General features: G+C 43.9%; 1 long non-coding RNA gene across 4 annotated transcripts in view; it reads right to left on the bottom strand.

The window, feature by feature from the left end:
* The window catches only part of LOC138363911 (uncharacterized), a 564,751-nt gene that overhangs the window by 130,931 nt on the left and 416,906 nt on the right, over positions 1-16,914 (bottom strand). The window lies entirely within an intron of this gene.

Raw genomic sequence — 16,914 nt, 5'->3', positions numbered from 1 at the left:
CTCAGATGAGGAAATTTCATTAAGAGCTCCATTGCCACGACACTTCCCCTAGTGCGTACAAGATCTCCTCATGGAGGGCACATCACCGAACTCCAATGATGACAACAGCCATGTCAACTAGCAGCAAGACTCGGACTAAGAAAACAGAAGACCTAGAGGCCTTCATTAACTCACCCGCTATATAATTAGTATCGCTTGCCCTCCATGACTGCCATCCCCCCCCCCAAAAAAAAAAAAAATCCATCCATTTACAGATATCCAGTTTCAGCTATTGGTAATGGTTCCAAAGTGACCACTTTCGGGCTATTCATGCCCGTGCCACCTTTTGGGTGGCTTCATCTTAATCAGTCTATCAATCCATTTGGTCACCATAGTACCTACCGACCACAAGTCATCAACTATCCATCTGATGGAATTCGCTCACTGGCCGTCAGGGGGTCAAGACGTGCCCGCCTGCCCTGCCAGTTGTTGCCTGGCGTTGAGTGGAGGCTGGTGTGGTTTGTGGGGCGGTGCACCCGCTGGCTGAAGGATCCGGCTGGTGGTATGGTTGTTGGGGTGTTTACCGCGTTCGGCGGGTTGACACGGCGTGCTTAGCCTTTTCTGGGGCTGTGGACTGGCCGCTGGTGGAGATTGCGATCATAGATGTGCTCCATGTGGACGTTCTTGATTTGCTTGGGCTTGAAAAGCTCTCACCTATTCGGGTGGCGGTGTCCTTCAACTCGAGTTTGCTGTACCGGGAGTTTGTGGCGCGTTGGGATGCACGCACAGTTACTCTTCCTGCATCAGCTGTGTCTGTGGAGGTTTCGGATTCCTGGGGGGCCATGCAATATGTGAGCATTCATGGTGTGCCAGTCGCTTTCCCCGTGGACGAGCTGAAGTCGGTGTTTACGCGATACGGTGTGGTGGTGGTTCACAGCTTCAACACCGAGTGCAGGCCGGCTGCGAAGGATACGTACGGGCGCTCGTACGCTCGTTATGCCGGTTACGACACCCATTCCGTCCAGAGTTTTGTATCGTGGGCTCTTGCTCCGGGTCTTTTATCAGGGCCAGACACGGACCTGTGAGCAGTGTTGTGCCGAGGGCGATGTGGGGGCCGGCTGTGACGCTCCTCATGCTGAGGCTCCTTCGGTTTTCTAGGAGGGTGACTTTCCCTGCTTGTCTGAGCATGGGGCTTCCTCGGCGCCTACTTGCTCTGTCCTGATGCGGTTCCTGCGGCGGTTTCGGCTGGCGCTCCATCTGCCCCACCAGTGAGCTCTGTGGACCTGGGGGGCTTTTGCTTCACCAGGGGGTTTCTGCTTCGGGTCTTCGTCGTTCGGTGATTGCGGAGGTGCATCCGCGGCCGGCTGCTTCCGTGGGGGCCTTGGATGCTGCTGTAGGGGTAGTGCCTGCCTCTCCTGCCGACAATCGTCTGCTTCCCGGGGATGCCGGGGTTATGGTGGGTGAGCCCTCTCCCCCGCCCCCTGTCCCGCCCTCTGCCTCTGCATCGTCTCCCTCGTCGTATTAGGTGGTCTCCTCGCCCTCCGGACCGTCTTCTGTGCTGGCCCTGTCGTCCGTATTGGATGCCTCCAGTGTGATTGAGTGCTCTCTCGCCTGCTGAGCCTGCTCATTCTCCATTTACGGTATCCGGGCGTGCTGGCGCTGTCGGGTTGTGGTGGGCGAGCCCTCCCCCCTGCCCTCTTCCTCGGCTACCTCGTCGTCTTCGGCAGATTCCTCGCTCCCTCGTGCCTTTCGCCTGCGCCGGCGCTGTCGTCCGTGCTGGATACCTCACGTGTTTTGGAGTGTGTTCTCCCGCCTGCTGTGTCTGGTCTTTCTCCGTTTCTGGTATCCGGGCGTGGTAGTGGCTTTTTGCCCCTGGCGGTTGAGGCTGCTGTCCTGTGTGTTAGTGCTGCCCCAGCTTTGGGGCCGCCTGCCGTTGGTTCTTCTGGGGCACCGTTTGCTGGGGGTGACAGTTCCGACGATCTGCGACCTCTTTTTAAGCTCTGTCGCTCGGCTCCGAGTGAGTCGCCTCGCTGGTCGTGGGCAGAGGAGCGTGAAGCGATGGACTATGACGATGTGGCCGACGCTGTGTTGCCTTCGGTGGAGCCTTCGGCGTTGGACGCTGTGCCTCCTGCTGGTGGCTCCCTTCAGTGGGCGGTTGCCCCTGGTGATCGCGACCTTGTAGTGGTGTTTTCGAAGGATGTGCGGCAGGGGGAGGGGGGACTGCTGCTGTTCCAGCTGGTTGAGGTGCTGGGGCCTCTGCGGAGCCGCCCTCCACAGGGGGACTGTGCGGTGTCTGGCGTCGACCGGGGTGCGCGCCCTAGTGGGCGGGCTGGTGTGCAGCCTGCCGTGCAGTCCAGTGTGCTTCCTGGTGTGCGGCCCTGTGATAAGCTTCCCAGGAGGAAACCCTTCCCTTTCGTCCTCTCATCCGGCGAGGTGGTCGGCCCCGAGGCAACTTCGGAATATGACTGATGACCTGGTGCGTCCTGTTCCCTGGTGCCCATCATCTGGGTTCCACGGGCGTAGTGTTTTGTCTCGGATGTGCCGAATTTGATGCCTCTGCCTATTACGCCTCATGGACGTCCGATTCCTGACGTTAACCAACTTTTTTTTTTTTGAGATATATACAAGAGTTGTTACACTCTTGTACAGCCACTAGTATGCGTAGCGCTTCGGGCAGGTCCCTGGAATACGATCCCCGCCGCGAAGAATCGTTTTACAACCAAGTACACATTTTACTGTTGAGTTAAACAGAGGCTACAGTTAAGGATTTGCACCCAGGAAATCCTCCCCAGCCAAGATACGAACCCATGACATACCGCTCGCGGAATGCCAGGCGAGTGTCTAACCACTACGCCACGGAGACAGCTAATCTTCCCAACTTTTTTGGGAAGCTTATTGCTTACGGTTTCCGGCTCAGGAGTACCCGAAGTATGTGTGACTGATGTGTTTGGTTTCTGTCTGTTGTGCGTCATGATTCCCCGGTGCTTGCGTGCACAGGTGGGTGTCCTTATAGGCGAGTGTGGGCGGTGTGAGTATTGTGCTTTGCCCATGCGTGACCTGTTTTGTTGTGCTTGCCTTTTATACGTGTTTGTGGTGTGGTTGTGTGTGTTTGGTGTTATTTCTTGCATGTTTTGTGTTGGGGTGGCGGGCTGTGTGGTTGTGTATGTTGCTTGTGTGCGTGTGTTTCTTTTCTTGGCCTCGTGTATTGCTATATTATTTGTACTACATTTCTGTTCTCTATGTTTTTCTGTTTGTATTAAACTGTTTCTGTAATTAGCTGTTTTTCTGTTTTTATTTTTTATTGTTTCCTGTAGTTGTGTATTTATACCTCTGTCAGTGGTTTCGGAGGCCTTTTCCACGTCCATGTAATTGCTGTATGTCCATTTTTCATGTTGTGTAGTTTGCCTCAGTACCTGGCGTTTCTAGGTTCTGGTGATGTTCTGTGTTATTCTGTACCTGTATTTGGTCTTTCTGTTTATGTAGTGTGTATTCTGCTATACCTTGTATAATTCCTTTATAAAAAAAAATATCTGACCATTTTCACCTATGGACATTAACGCAAGCGACGCTTTGTTATTTAGAGCAGTGCAGGTAAATCAGTAGATCATCGACAGAGTTCGAGTGCATCACTTTACTACTGGAAAAATGTGGAGATTATACTGCATTTCTGTAGTGATGGCGACTGCAGTTATGAAGGCTTACATCTATGGAAAACATGAGCCTCTGGATCCCGAAGAAAGTGTTAACTGGAATTCGTTTATGCCCAAGGAAACCTAGGAAAGAACACAGAACAATTAAACGAAATCCCAGTTTGCCTTTAGAACTTCAAAATGTATTTCTGGAACATTTAAAAGCGAAGAAAGTATTTCTGCCCGCGCTGTACAACTTGCTAGATGTACCAACAGAGGTCGTGAAGGATGCCGACCCCATCCAGATACTCAACATGCTTAAGGGGGCATATCGGTGTAAAATTAAAAGTGGTTCAATTTGCTTATAAATGTTTTTATGAAATGGTTATAGAAAGGGCTGCAGCTGGTCCAAGTTTCATCAGCACACCCTAAAGAGAAAAGGAGAAACAAAATAAACAACGAATTATGCAACGAATTTTCAAATAGTTTCAGGGAACACATGTGTCAACTAAAATCATTTCTATAACACTCAGATATTAAATTAAGCACATAATAAAGGATTCTAGTGATCAGTTTTATCAAAAAAGTGTTTAGTGCAATAATATAATTTTTCAAAGTTACCCTACTAAAAAAAATATGCAATATATGATATTTATAAATTTTTATAAAATCAACAAATAGACTTTGGACTAAAATGTCTACTAGAGTCTGTAGAAGCACAGACGCTACATATAAGGTGTAATTTGAATGTAAATTTATTAATAAATGAAAGCTCTGAAGTAATTTGAAGGTGTAAATTACTTTCCAGAGTAAAATAAAGATCCAAGTTCGGCCACCTGTAGCTGAGCTTGACTTCGACAGATTTCGTTCATAATTGGCACTCTTGCAGATAGGCATCCATTGAGCAAGGTGTGCAAGTTTCATGCAAATCCCTTGATAACAAACGAGAAAAAAAAATTGGCAAAAAGAAAAAAAAAAAAAAAAAAAATTTAAATATAAATATATTGAACATACATATTACAATTATTACAAGAGTTTGTGCTTCTACAGCACATAGTAGACATTTTAGTTGACACATGTGTTCCCTGAGATTATTTGAGAATGTTGAACATTCGTTGCATAATACGTTGTGTATTTTTTTTCTCCTTTTCTGTTTAGGGTGTGATAGTGAAACTTGGACCAGTTGCAGCCCTTTCTACAACCATTTCATAAAAAAATTTATAAGCAAATTGAACAATTTTAATTTATAACTATATTTTTCGATATGCCCCCTTAAAGCAAAACGTTCATCAGAAACGTTCTTTAACACATTAAGTTAACCCATGACATGACTTGACATACCATCAGTGATCATAGAGGAAGGCGACTCCCTCATGATGCTCAACTTCGAGGCAAAATATTTGACAGCCAGACACAAACGTTCAATCAATGATATCACTGTTGATATCCCAGACTGATTAAGTGATGGAGAATTGGGATATATAGTGAAGCTAAAGGATGTAGTGACCCGGGCTGACAAACTCAAACATTAACAAATAATGTTCGTCAACTTTACGACAATAATGAACACCTTACACGTGAAATGTCAATGCAGCTGGTGTCACATCTAGACGCTATGGGCGTTCAAGGCCGCTCGCACAGTTCCAGAGAATTACTCTAATTCATGTCTAAACATATTAAAAAGCCTAAAACATTTAAATCTCAAATATTCGAAGTTGCTATGTTATTGTTTGATATAAACTATTTATATAATATTACGAAACAAAACATGTTTTAACAACCTGTGATTCATTTACCAAATTCAGCATGTAATTCCATATCTTGCAGAGAAGCTATGTGTTCTCGCCTCTTAAACCATTGTACAACCAGTGTGTTTTGGGTAAATGAAGTTGCTTCTTAAAATTAAGCTTTCCTAAGGCCGAGTAGTCATATTTGTTATTTACAATGAGAAAGACATAACGAAATACATAGACGCTGAAGCAGCCTTTGATCAACACATCCAGTCTTGGTAGTTTGCTTAACTGGAGAATAATAATAAAGTAACACTAACACACACTTGAATCACTTCAGCAGTCGCACGCCGGTTACATCGGCCCGTCTTCTGGAGTTGCCACGACGGACAAAATGATCAACTAAATTGCTGTTTGGAGTTTTGACATTAAAATGGGATGCATTATTCGAGAGGACACTTTGGTTGCTAACCAACTTTGCCCTGAATTTGTATCATTAATCTACAACCTAATTCACAAACCATAATATTTTTTCTAGTTCGAAAATGATCTAATTTGCTTCCATTATTTCGTGATTATTATTATTGTTAACTTCTGCCATTATTATTGTTTCTCGCATCAGAACAGTAGAAAACATTTGGACATTAAGGGCAGCTCCTGTTAACGCTTCAAACGATCGGTAAAACAATCCACGTCTGCTTTATGAACAAACTTGAAGGATATTGACCCTCACATGGCAGCTTCTATTTATATTCACAGTCATTCTTATGCGTCTAACCAACGCTTGAAACAATCAAGGGACCCTACATTTATTATGTTACCCTGGTAATTTGCTCCAAAAATCAATAACCCTGTTACCAAACCAGTATTTATCCAGGTCTTTCCTAAATCTAAACTTTTCTAATTTTCATCCATTGTTTCGTATTCTATTGTGGTTTTGTTTTTTATACCTTAACCTTGTTATGCCCGTTCTTCCGCTTGTACACGTAAGGAGGGGGGGGGGAGGGGAGGGAAGAAATAGCCTAAGCTACTCTATCCCCGTGAGATGTACTTTGTCTCAAACGTAGTTTAACTTTTACACTTCAATCAGGGCCACCCCTAACTCTTCACCTTACTAGATAATGTAAATTAAGCTTTAACAATCTTTTTTCCACAAGGAAGGTTCCTAATTCGTGGTGTTAACGTTGTCATTCTATGCATGACGCGTTCTATAGTATGGCTACCAAAACTGATCATCATACTCTAAATAAGGCCTAACGAGCTATCCTCTTGAGGTTATCTTGAAATGATTTCGGGGCTTTTAGTGTCCCCGCGGCCCAGTCCTCGACCAGGCCTCCACCCCCCAGGAAGCAGCCCGTGACAACTGACTAACACCCAGGTACCTATTTTACTGCTAGGTAACAGGGGCATAGGGTGAAAGAAACTCGGCCCATTGTTTCTCGCCGGGGCCTGGGATCGAACCCAAGACCACAGAATCATAAGTCCAGCGTGCTGTCCGCTCGGCCGACCGACCTCCCTAGCTAACTACAGCTGCAGAAAAACACAAGGTGTTTTATTGCTAATGCTTCTAGAAATATTCCCAGGGTCCTATTTGCCTTATTTCGAACAGTTATGCATAGATTTTTTTGCTTATAGTTCTTACTAATTATGACCAAGATTCCTTTCTCAATCTCATCACCTTCCCCCTGATATCCTGTGACTATAATCATTACCTAGCCTCATAGCCTTACTTTTGTCAGTATTAAACTATCTGCCAGTGTTTTTTTTATAATTTCTGAAGCCTATCTATATCACCTTGAAGTGATTTTGATCCATGATATTAATACATGCTTTAATATATACATGATACAGTTACTTCATATGTATGTAGTTTATTACATATATGGCTCAAATGTAAATTATCGAGTGTTTTGAACTGTCTAGTTCAGGGGTAATTCCCCAGGGATTTTTTTTTTAGTTGGGGAAGGGGGGGGGGGGTTGAGTTTGAGTTAGTTGGCTTAGCAAAATCAACACGAAAATAACACAAACTTCCAGCGCTACAGCTGACTCTCCGATAATAATAATTTGACTTGTGCTCGTCACTAAGCCATGACATTTAAGCTTAAAAAAATGGTTCTCAACCTTTTATAATAATGTCAAAATTACCCCCCCCCCCACCCCCCTCCTCACTCATTATATAGAGCAAAGAAAATGGCACTCACTAATATCACACAACCCAGTTTCCATTTTTGCCCCCATGTGGGTCATATACTCCATGTTGAGAACCTGGTTTAAATCCATTAAAATACATAGTTGATATAAAAAAATCAACTTGAAACTGTCAATCGATGAATAAGCGAGTTTGTATATATTAGTCATCATGTGTTTAAGAATGAAGGTAACTGCAGAGGCCTATTGGCCCATACGAGTGTAACAACAATACCAGCTTAGATGTGCGATCCCTGTTGCACAGTGATCGCACGTAAGAAACCTTACGGCACTCAAACGGCCGTCTAACTCCATATACTTCTGCACATTTTCCACAAAACTTGGTGGCACTGCAGCCAAGGCAAGACATCACTCACTCACCCTCCACCACCTGAGTAACTCCCTAACCCGGTGTACTTACTGGCTACCTGGCATTGCTCTGGCAAGGTGGCTAGCCATACCTGGCCATGTGGTTTGAAACCAGTATCAGAATCAGTTGACCATCTGTTCGTCGTAATACTACCAATGTAGCCGTATTGGAGGACGTCCCTTAATTTGGATTACTGATAGTTTGACCCAGGTCTCTCTTGGATAGCAGTGTATAAAGTCCACCTCGCTGTTTGCACGGAAAAGTTCTTTATATTATAAATTTAATACAGTCTGAATTATTCGTGTGTTTTAGACACAGAATTTGAAGCTTATCATGTGTGTCAGATAATGAGCGTACGACGTTTCACATGTTTATTGTGAATTCACGTCCATCATTGGAAAAAAAATACCTCCATGCGTTATTTGTATCAAAGCTTTGCCAAATGATTCTTTGAAACCAAGAAAGTTGAAGACAACATTTGCAAAATGTTCATGCACAATACAACACAACACAAGAACAAAGACAAAAATTTTGAATGTCATGGGAATGCTCCAAAAAAATTAAACCTAATTTAACAAGGGAGTTCCAAGAAAAAAAATTAAGATAATTGAGGCTTCTTATGTTGTATGACTAAGAGATAGCAAAGCAGAAACACAAAATTGGGGAAACTTTGATCAAAATGTGAGTTTTGAAAATGATGTAAGTACGTTTACAGAAACAATAAAATAAATCTCAAAGGGATAAAGTAGCTTAGGCTATTTCTACCATCTACTTCAAGTCCCTCAAGAGGCACCCAAATACACGAATCAAAGTACAAGAATCACATTTTACATTGCAGGTTAATCCAGTAAACACAGCATGTGTGTGTTATACTCCTGGGGCAGTGTTTGTAACTCCAAAGTATTCTGTATCACACTATTATCACACATCTTAACAATTTGATGTGGTATACTAATTTCCTTATTTATATAGCTATTAAGTTGACACTAATATAATGATCTAAGGTGTGGGCGTGCAACATACTACATAATTTACGCTCTTTATCTATTTCACTGACAACACCGTAATGCCAAAAACATTTGTATCCTATTATTAATCTCGTAAATTGAATCCTTCCAAATAGACTTTCCTCTACCGTAAGCGAAGGACGCATAATGCTTGTGTGTGTTACTGATGTCCACAATAGCCGTTCTCGTTACTTTTTATTTATCTTCTTGGATCATCTTGATTCATGTCCGTTTCAAAGTTTTATGACATACAACATCGACAAGAGTTTTTCTGAAGCTCTCTTCGCTATCACATCAACTGCCTCATTCACCAATATTACCCTATGTGAAGGGAGCCATATAAATCTTAAATTATTGTCGGAAAATCCGACACCATTTAATAATATCAATAAAGGCAGATAATATTGCTGCCAATGTATACACAAGTTACCCATAGAAAATGTAACTTTTAGTGGAATTTTCCGTCTATAGAAAACGGGATATCATTATCACATACTATTATAATTCACCAGCTATTCTGCTGGGAATTATTCTTAAATACATTAGTCTTTGGACTTTACCATCATAAAAACATCTCATAAATTAACTTAATTATCAATTAAAAATAGAGTAGATGTGACCATTCAATCAGTTGCTGACATCTCTACAAAGTGAGGGAGGCGTCAGCTGAGAGGGAGTGGTCACCCATTGTTATTGTTTAAGACCAGTGAGGCGCACGGGAGCAAATTCGGCTCCTGTTAATTTCTCTTGGACGAAGTGTGATGGAAACTAAAGGTGTACCATTATCAACACACTGTCAACAAATACAATCCAAGTGTTCTGCCGAAACCCATTTATCTAATCATTTTTGGCCATTAATGTCAGTAGATAGGGTGAGCCAGTTACGAAATCGCCTCATACTAAAGGTAATTAAGCCATGGTCTTTATGGTTCAATGTACAGTGTTTTCTCTGATATAGCTGTCATATATTAGGATTCTGGCTTCATAGCTAGCGCCTTTTTGACAGGTCAAGACGAGGAAGCATGCTTTGTTTATCAGTTACCAGGGTAATGGAAGCTACCTCACACAAGGAAAATTTGGTGTCTACATCCTAGTTATACCTGGTGGACTAAGGCCTGCTGTATAATAGCCAGAGCTAGAGATAGGGGAAACAGAATAAGGGTTTGCTATCCGGGAGCTGGAATTGGTGATATTGTAGGAAACATGAATGATATTATGACGGGAAATGGGAACAAACCCATTATTTGTATTAGTGCAGGGGGTAATGATGTTGGGCGAGTTAGGAGTGAGGAACTAATACAGAGATTCAGGACAGCCATTGAATTAGTTAGGAGCAAGGGAGGAATCCCGATCATATATGGCATTCTTCCAAGAAAGGGAGTGGGAAATAAATGGATGTCGAGGGCACTTGGTGTCAATTGCCGGCTGGAAAGATATTGCATATCAAATGCAATATCTTTCATAGACAACTGGGAACACTTCTATGGAAGAAATGAAATGTATGCTCGTGATGGGGTGCATCTATCAAGGGCTGGGGTTGTTGCTGTTGCGAACTCGTTGGAACCAGTGGTTAGAGGTGTTTGTTTGGGTTTAAACTGTTAGTAGATAGTGGTATGGGAATTGATTTGGAGGAAGGTGATAATAAAAGTATGTGTTTGTGGGAGAAAAGAATTGGCAAAATGATCAGAGAAAGAAAAGGGCCTCAAAATAATAATTCACTTAGGATATATTACACTAACAGTAGAAGTCTAAGAAATAAAATTAATGAATTAAATGCTCTTGTCTACACAGAAAAAATAGATATTATTGCACTTACCGAAACGTGGATGAATGTAGAAAATAGAGAACTATTAGCCGAATATCAGATAAATAGATTTAAACTATTTCACACATATATTAGACGAGCAGGGGGAGTAGCCATATATGTTTGGGACAATTTGAAATGTAGTCTCAAAGAGGGAATCAAAACTGAGCCACACACAAACTATTTGGATAGAATTAAACGAAAAAGCAAATAATATTATAATAGGAGTTATATATAGGCCACCCAATTTAGACAGATTGGAAGCAAAGCATCTATGGGATGAAATATCTAGAACATCTAGATCTAACAGTATTTATGTCATGGGTGACTTTAATTTTAGTGGAATAAACTGGGTGAACAAAACAGGGAATAGTGAAGCAGAAGATTTTCTAGAATTAATTGACGATTGCTTTCTTATGCAACACATTAAGGAACCAACGCGGGAAAATAATATTTTAGATTTAGTGTTAACTAACAGGGAAACACAAATTAATGACATTGAAATAGAGAGTGAGCTAGGGAACAGTGATCACAAAGTAATCAGATTTAGCATAGAATGGAACAGACCTGTAGGAGAAAATTCTGTTAAAGTGCCAGATTTTCGAAAACCTTATTTTAATAGCCTAAGAAATTTTTTGGGTCAAATAGATTGGAAAGTCTTGGGTATGGGGTGTGGGCCGGTCTTAGAGCGAGACATGAACCCAGCGATAGGTGACGTAAAAGGGGATTTCGATGTGGATTTAATATGTAACTTATTTAAGAATATTCTAAACAAAGCACAGGAACGTAGTATACCATACAAATTGAATAGATCGAACACTAATGACCCAAAGTGGATAACAAATAATTTAAAGAACCTTATAGGTAAAAAGAGAGCTTGGTACAAAAGGATTAAGAATGGGGAAGTCGGTTTAGAACGGGAATTCATACAACTGGTTAGAAATGTTAAAAAAGAGATTAGGAAAGCAAAAAGAAACTATGAAGTTCGCATAGCAGAGCAAGCAAAGTCAAATCCTAAAGGGTTTTTTCGGTTATATCGAACTAAGACTAGGCAAAGGATAGGTCCATTAAAATCTGAGACAGGTCAAACAACAGATAATGACAAGGAGACGAGTAGTATTTTTAACAAATATTTTATATCTGTATTTACTAAAGAAGAACTTAACAATATGCCTTCAGCCGAACAAGTCTGTGTGGGTGGGGATGAGGACAGGTTGACTAGTTTTGCAGTTACCAGGGAGGATGTAATTAAACAATTAGAAAAACTAAAACCAAACAAATCCCCAGGGCCGGATGAAGTGTTTGCCAGGGTGCTTAAAGAATGCAAAGAAGAGCTTTCCGAGCTACTGTCTACCATATTTAATAAATCAATAGAGTCAGGCAGAGTGCCAGAGTCATGGAAGGTAGCTAATGTGGTGTGGGAACCGACCTGTGAGATTTATATTTATTTAATTTATATACTTCGATAGCAATTTGTATGATAAGTGGACTGTATTTCTGCAATAATCTCACAAATCGATCCACTACACATTAGGGGGTGTTTATATTGAATTTATATATATGCAGCCAATCAAACTACAGTATTAAACTACATATATTGTTAAACATAGAAGAGGTTCCTTATCTTATTGTACAGCAGGCCTTAGTCCACCAGGTATAACCAGGATGTAGACACCAAATTATCCTCTTTGAGGTAGCTTCCATAACCCAGTAACTGGTACACAAAGCATGCTTCCTCGTCTTGACCTGTCAAAAGGGCGCTAGCTATGAAGCCAGAATCCTAATATATGACAGCTATATCAGAGAAAACACTGTACATTTAACCATAAAGACCTAGGCTTAATTACCTTTAGTATGAGGCGATTTCGTATTCTAACCGGAACAACCCTATCTACTGACATTAATGGCCAAAAATGATTAAATAAATGGGTTTCGGCAGAACACTTAGCTTGTATTTGTTGACAGCGTGTTGATAATGGTACACCTTTGGTTTCCATAACACTTCATCCAAGAGAAATTAACAGGAGCCGTATTTGCTCCCGTGCGCCTCTGGTCTAAGTACAATAACAATGGCTGACCACTCCCTCCTCACTCACGCTACTGGCCTACATTGTCCAGATGACAGTAAGTGATAAAAGGGTCACATTTACTATATTTTAATTCTGATAATTAAGTTAATTTATATGAGATGTTTTTATGATGGTAAATTCCAAAGACTAATGTATTTAAGAATAATTTCCACCATTATAGGTGGTGAATTTATAATAGTATGTGGTAAGTAAGTAAGTAATTATCAAAAGAAGGCACCAAACCGGGAAGGCTATGTAGCACCATCAAATACGCAAAATAATCAGAGGGCGCTAAATATCACCAAGGATGCCAATACGAGAACAAAAACGCATAAGGCGAACGATATCAAAAGTATCCGAGTCACCAAGAATTCTATCGAGGGACAGGTGACCGCGAGGGGCGGTCGGAAAGCAAGACACACGCTCGTCCTGGAAGTCAGGACATTCAAGAAGGACATGCACGACCGTAAGAGGGGACAATGCAACTAGGACAATAAGGAGCAGGGCGGCGCTCCATCAAGTGACCATGGGTTAAGCGAGTATGGCCAATACGCAACCTCGCCAGAGCTGTTTCCCACCGCCGGTTACGATGGAAGGAGGACGGCCACGAGGAAACAACATTTAAGAGTACGCAGCTTGTTACCAGTAACAGACAACCAAGAAGCCTGCCAACGGGTAAGGACTGAGGAATGGATAACCGGGTAAAAGTCGGAATACGGAATGCCTTTACGAGAGATGGGACAAGAGCGGACAGCTTCCTTAGCGGCAGCATCCGCACGCTCATTTAAAGACACATCAATATGGCTGGGAACCCAACAAAACTCAACCGACTTAAATTTACTGTGAACGCGAAACAGCCAATGCTGGATCTCGACAACTACTGGATGAACCGGATTAAAGGACTCGAGAGCCATGAGGGCACTACGAGAGTCAACAACAACCACAAAGGAAGACTGACAACGAGAAAGCAGGAGACGAAGAGCATAGAGAATAGCATAAAGTTCCGCTGTAAAGATGCTAGTCTCCGGAGGCAAGCGACACATAAGTGCGATCAGGAAAAACAACAGAGTAGCCAACACCGTCCGCCGACTTAGACCCATCGGTGAAGACAGAAACGGAGCGGGAGTGAGAAGAAAAGTGCTCGAGGAAAAGGCGTTTTAGAACCGTAGGAGGGGTAAAAGCTTTAGTGATACGGGTCAAGGAAGTACAAAACCGTGGAAGAGGGACCCTCCACGGGGGCAAAGAAGGAACAACACGAGGAGAAACATCAGAAATACGAACGGAGAGAGAATCCTGTAGGCGAGATAACCGGACAGAAAGAGGGAGGTGGTGAAGAGGAACAGGAACCGCAGGAGGGATAAAAGTTAAAGCACGACAGAGGCGAGAGGAAGGATGTTGCAAGGACCGCGCAAGATAGCGAAGACAGTAGCGATCACGGCGGTCCTGGAGAGACAGGAAGCCAGTGTCAACATATAAGCTAAGGATGGGAGTCGAACGAAAGGCACCAGAACTGAGGCGCAACCCAGTATGGTGCAAAGCATCAAGACGGCGAAGAGTAGAAGGAGAAGCAGACGAGTAAGCAGGGCAACCATAATCGAGCTTAGACAGGACGAGAGAGGAATGTAAAGCAAGGAGAGTGCGCCTATCTGCCCCCCAAGAAGTATGGGACAAGACCCGAAGGAGGGTAAGGGCCTTAGAGCACTCAACACGGAGGTAAGAGATATGGGGAGACCAAGACAAACGAGTGTCAAGGAATAACCCCAAAACCTTCGCGGAATCTTTGTATTCAAGGGGATGACCATAAAGTGACAAAGAGGGACGAAGAACAACCCGTTTCCGCGTAAAAGTCATGGCACAAGTCTTAGAAGTAGAGAACTTGAAGCCATGACCTGTGGCCCAAGACGACACGGCATCAATTGCAAGTTGAAGCCGGCGTTGAAGGAGAGGCGAATCATCACCCTGACAACAAAGGGTAAGATCATCGACATAGAGAGCGGAGAAGACACCAGAAGGAAGAGAGGAAAGAAGACCATTGAGGGCAACAAGAAAAAGAGTAGTGCTCAGAACACTACCCTGGGGCACACCTTCGTATTGCTGAAAAGAGGGAGAGAGAGTGGTACCAAGGCGCACCCGAAAGGAACGACGAGAGAGGAAGCTGCGGAGAAAGAGAGGGAGATGACCACGAAGGCCAAAAGAATGAAGTTGAGATAGGATACGATAACGCCAAGTGGTGTCGTAAGCCTTTTCTAGGTCAAAAAGGACGGCAACAACGGAGGTCTTCGCAGCAAAAGCAGTACGAATATAGACCAAGTTCACCAGGACATCTGTCGTGCTGCGGCACTTGCGGAAACCAAATTGAGAAGGGGAGAGGAGGTGATGGTGTTCCAGGAACCACATCAGACGAACGTTAACCATACGTTCAAAGAGTTTGCAGACAACTTGTGAGAGCAATAGGGCGAAAGTCCTTAGGGGAAGTACCCAGAGACCCCGGTTTGCGAACAGGGAGGACAACGGCATCGAGCCAGTCCTCAGGGACTGACGACGACTCCCAGATCCGATTATACAGACTCAGTAAATACCGAGACGTGCTCGGAGGGAGATGGCGAAGCATCTCATAATGAATACCATCGGAGCCCGCCGCCGTAGAACCGCAGAGGGCCAGGGCAGAACGAAGTTCAGAGAGAGAGAAGGGATCATTATAGGGAAGCTGAAGATGGGTGCAGAAATCTAAAGGACGAGACTCAAGGACAGGTTTACGAAGAAGGAAAGATTAGGGAAGATGAAGACCAGAGCTAACAGAAGAAAAGTGGGAACCCAGTTCGGAAGCGACCTGCAACGGGTCCGCCACAAGAGTATCATGGAGGTGAAGGACCGGTGAAACATCGGGAACGAACTTACCCGCTATCTTGCGGATACGCTTCCAGATCTGGGCCAGAGGGGTCTTGGACGTAATTGTTGAGACATAAGATGCCCAACATTCACGCTTAGCCATACGGATGGCCCTACGGGCACCGCACTCGCTTTCCGAAAGAAAAAAGAATCGGTCGTCTGCCTACGGCGGTGCCTCTTCCAGGCTGCACGCTTACAGCGGACAGCCCGAGCACAGTCCGCATTCCACCAGGGAACGCACTTCCGTTAACCCCGAGAGGAAGAGCAAGGAATAGAGCGGAGGGCAGCGTTGAAGACAGTGTCATGAAAAAGGAGGAGAGCGCGAGAGAGAGGCAGAAGGGAGAGGTCAGGGAGAGCAGCACTGAGGGTAAATAGGGTCCAGTCTGCCTTAGCAAACTGCCACCTAGGGAAAGATTGGGAAGGGCGAAAAGAGAAAAAGGAAACAAGGATGGGGAAATGATCACTTCCATGGAGGTCATCAAGAACCTGCCACGTGAAATCTAAGTAAAGAGAAGAAGAGCAGAGAGAAAGATCAAGACAGGAGAGGGTGCGAGTCCGAGAGTCCAAATGAGTGGGCTCACCAGAATTCAGAAGAGACAGGGAAGAAGAGAGGAGAAACGCTCAAGGAGGCGACCCCGGGTATTCGTCAGAACGTCACCCCAAAGAGAATGACGACAATTGAAGTCACCCAGCAGGAGCACAGGCTCCGGCAAGGAGTCCAGGAGGTGTTTCAAATCAGGAAGAGAGAGCGGGACACTCGGGGGGAGATAAATGGAACAAACTGTGTACCATTTCCCCACAAAGATACGAGCAGCAGAACAATAGAGAGGCGAAGGAAAAAGTAAAGGAACAAAGGGAACATCAGCCCGATTCAAGAGAGCAGAAGAATTAGAAGCCCCACCAATGGCTGGGGGGGGGGGGGAGAGAAAGGAATAGCCACGAAAACGACCAGGACGAGCACCAAGCATTGGCTCCTGGAGACAGACACAAAGAGGCGAAAACCGCGAAATCAGAAGTTGGAGTTCGAGGAAATTGGCGTAATAACCTCGAACGTTCCATTGAAGAATGGACAACGACGAGAAGAGAAAGGACAAAAACAGAGAACAAGGAAGAAACAAAGGCGAAAGAGCAACAGAGCACGTTAAAGAATATCAGGGTCGGGATCAGGGTCAGCAAAGTCAGGGTTAGGGGGCATGGGTAAACTGAGCAAAGACGGAGGGAAGGAAACGGGAGAACAGATCAGAGGTGGG

This window comes from Procambarus clarkii, chromosome 12 (assembly GCF_040958095.1).
Source record: "Procambarus clarkii isolate CNS0578487 chromosome 12, FALCON_Pclarkii_2.0, whole genome shotgun sequence".
Lineage (NCBI taxonomy): Eukaryota > Metazoa > Arthropoda > Malacostraca > Decapoda > Cambaridae > Procambarus > Procambarus clarkii.
The sequence above is the reverse complement of the archived record's forward strand: the minus strand, read 5'-3'. Positions and strand labels throughout refer to the sequence as shown.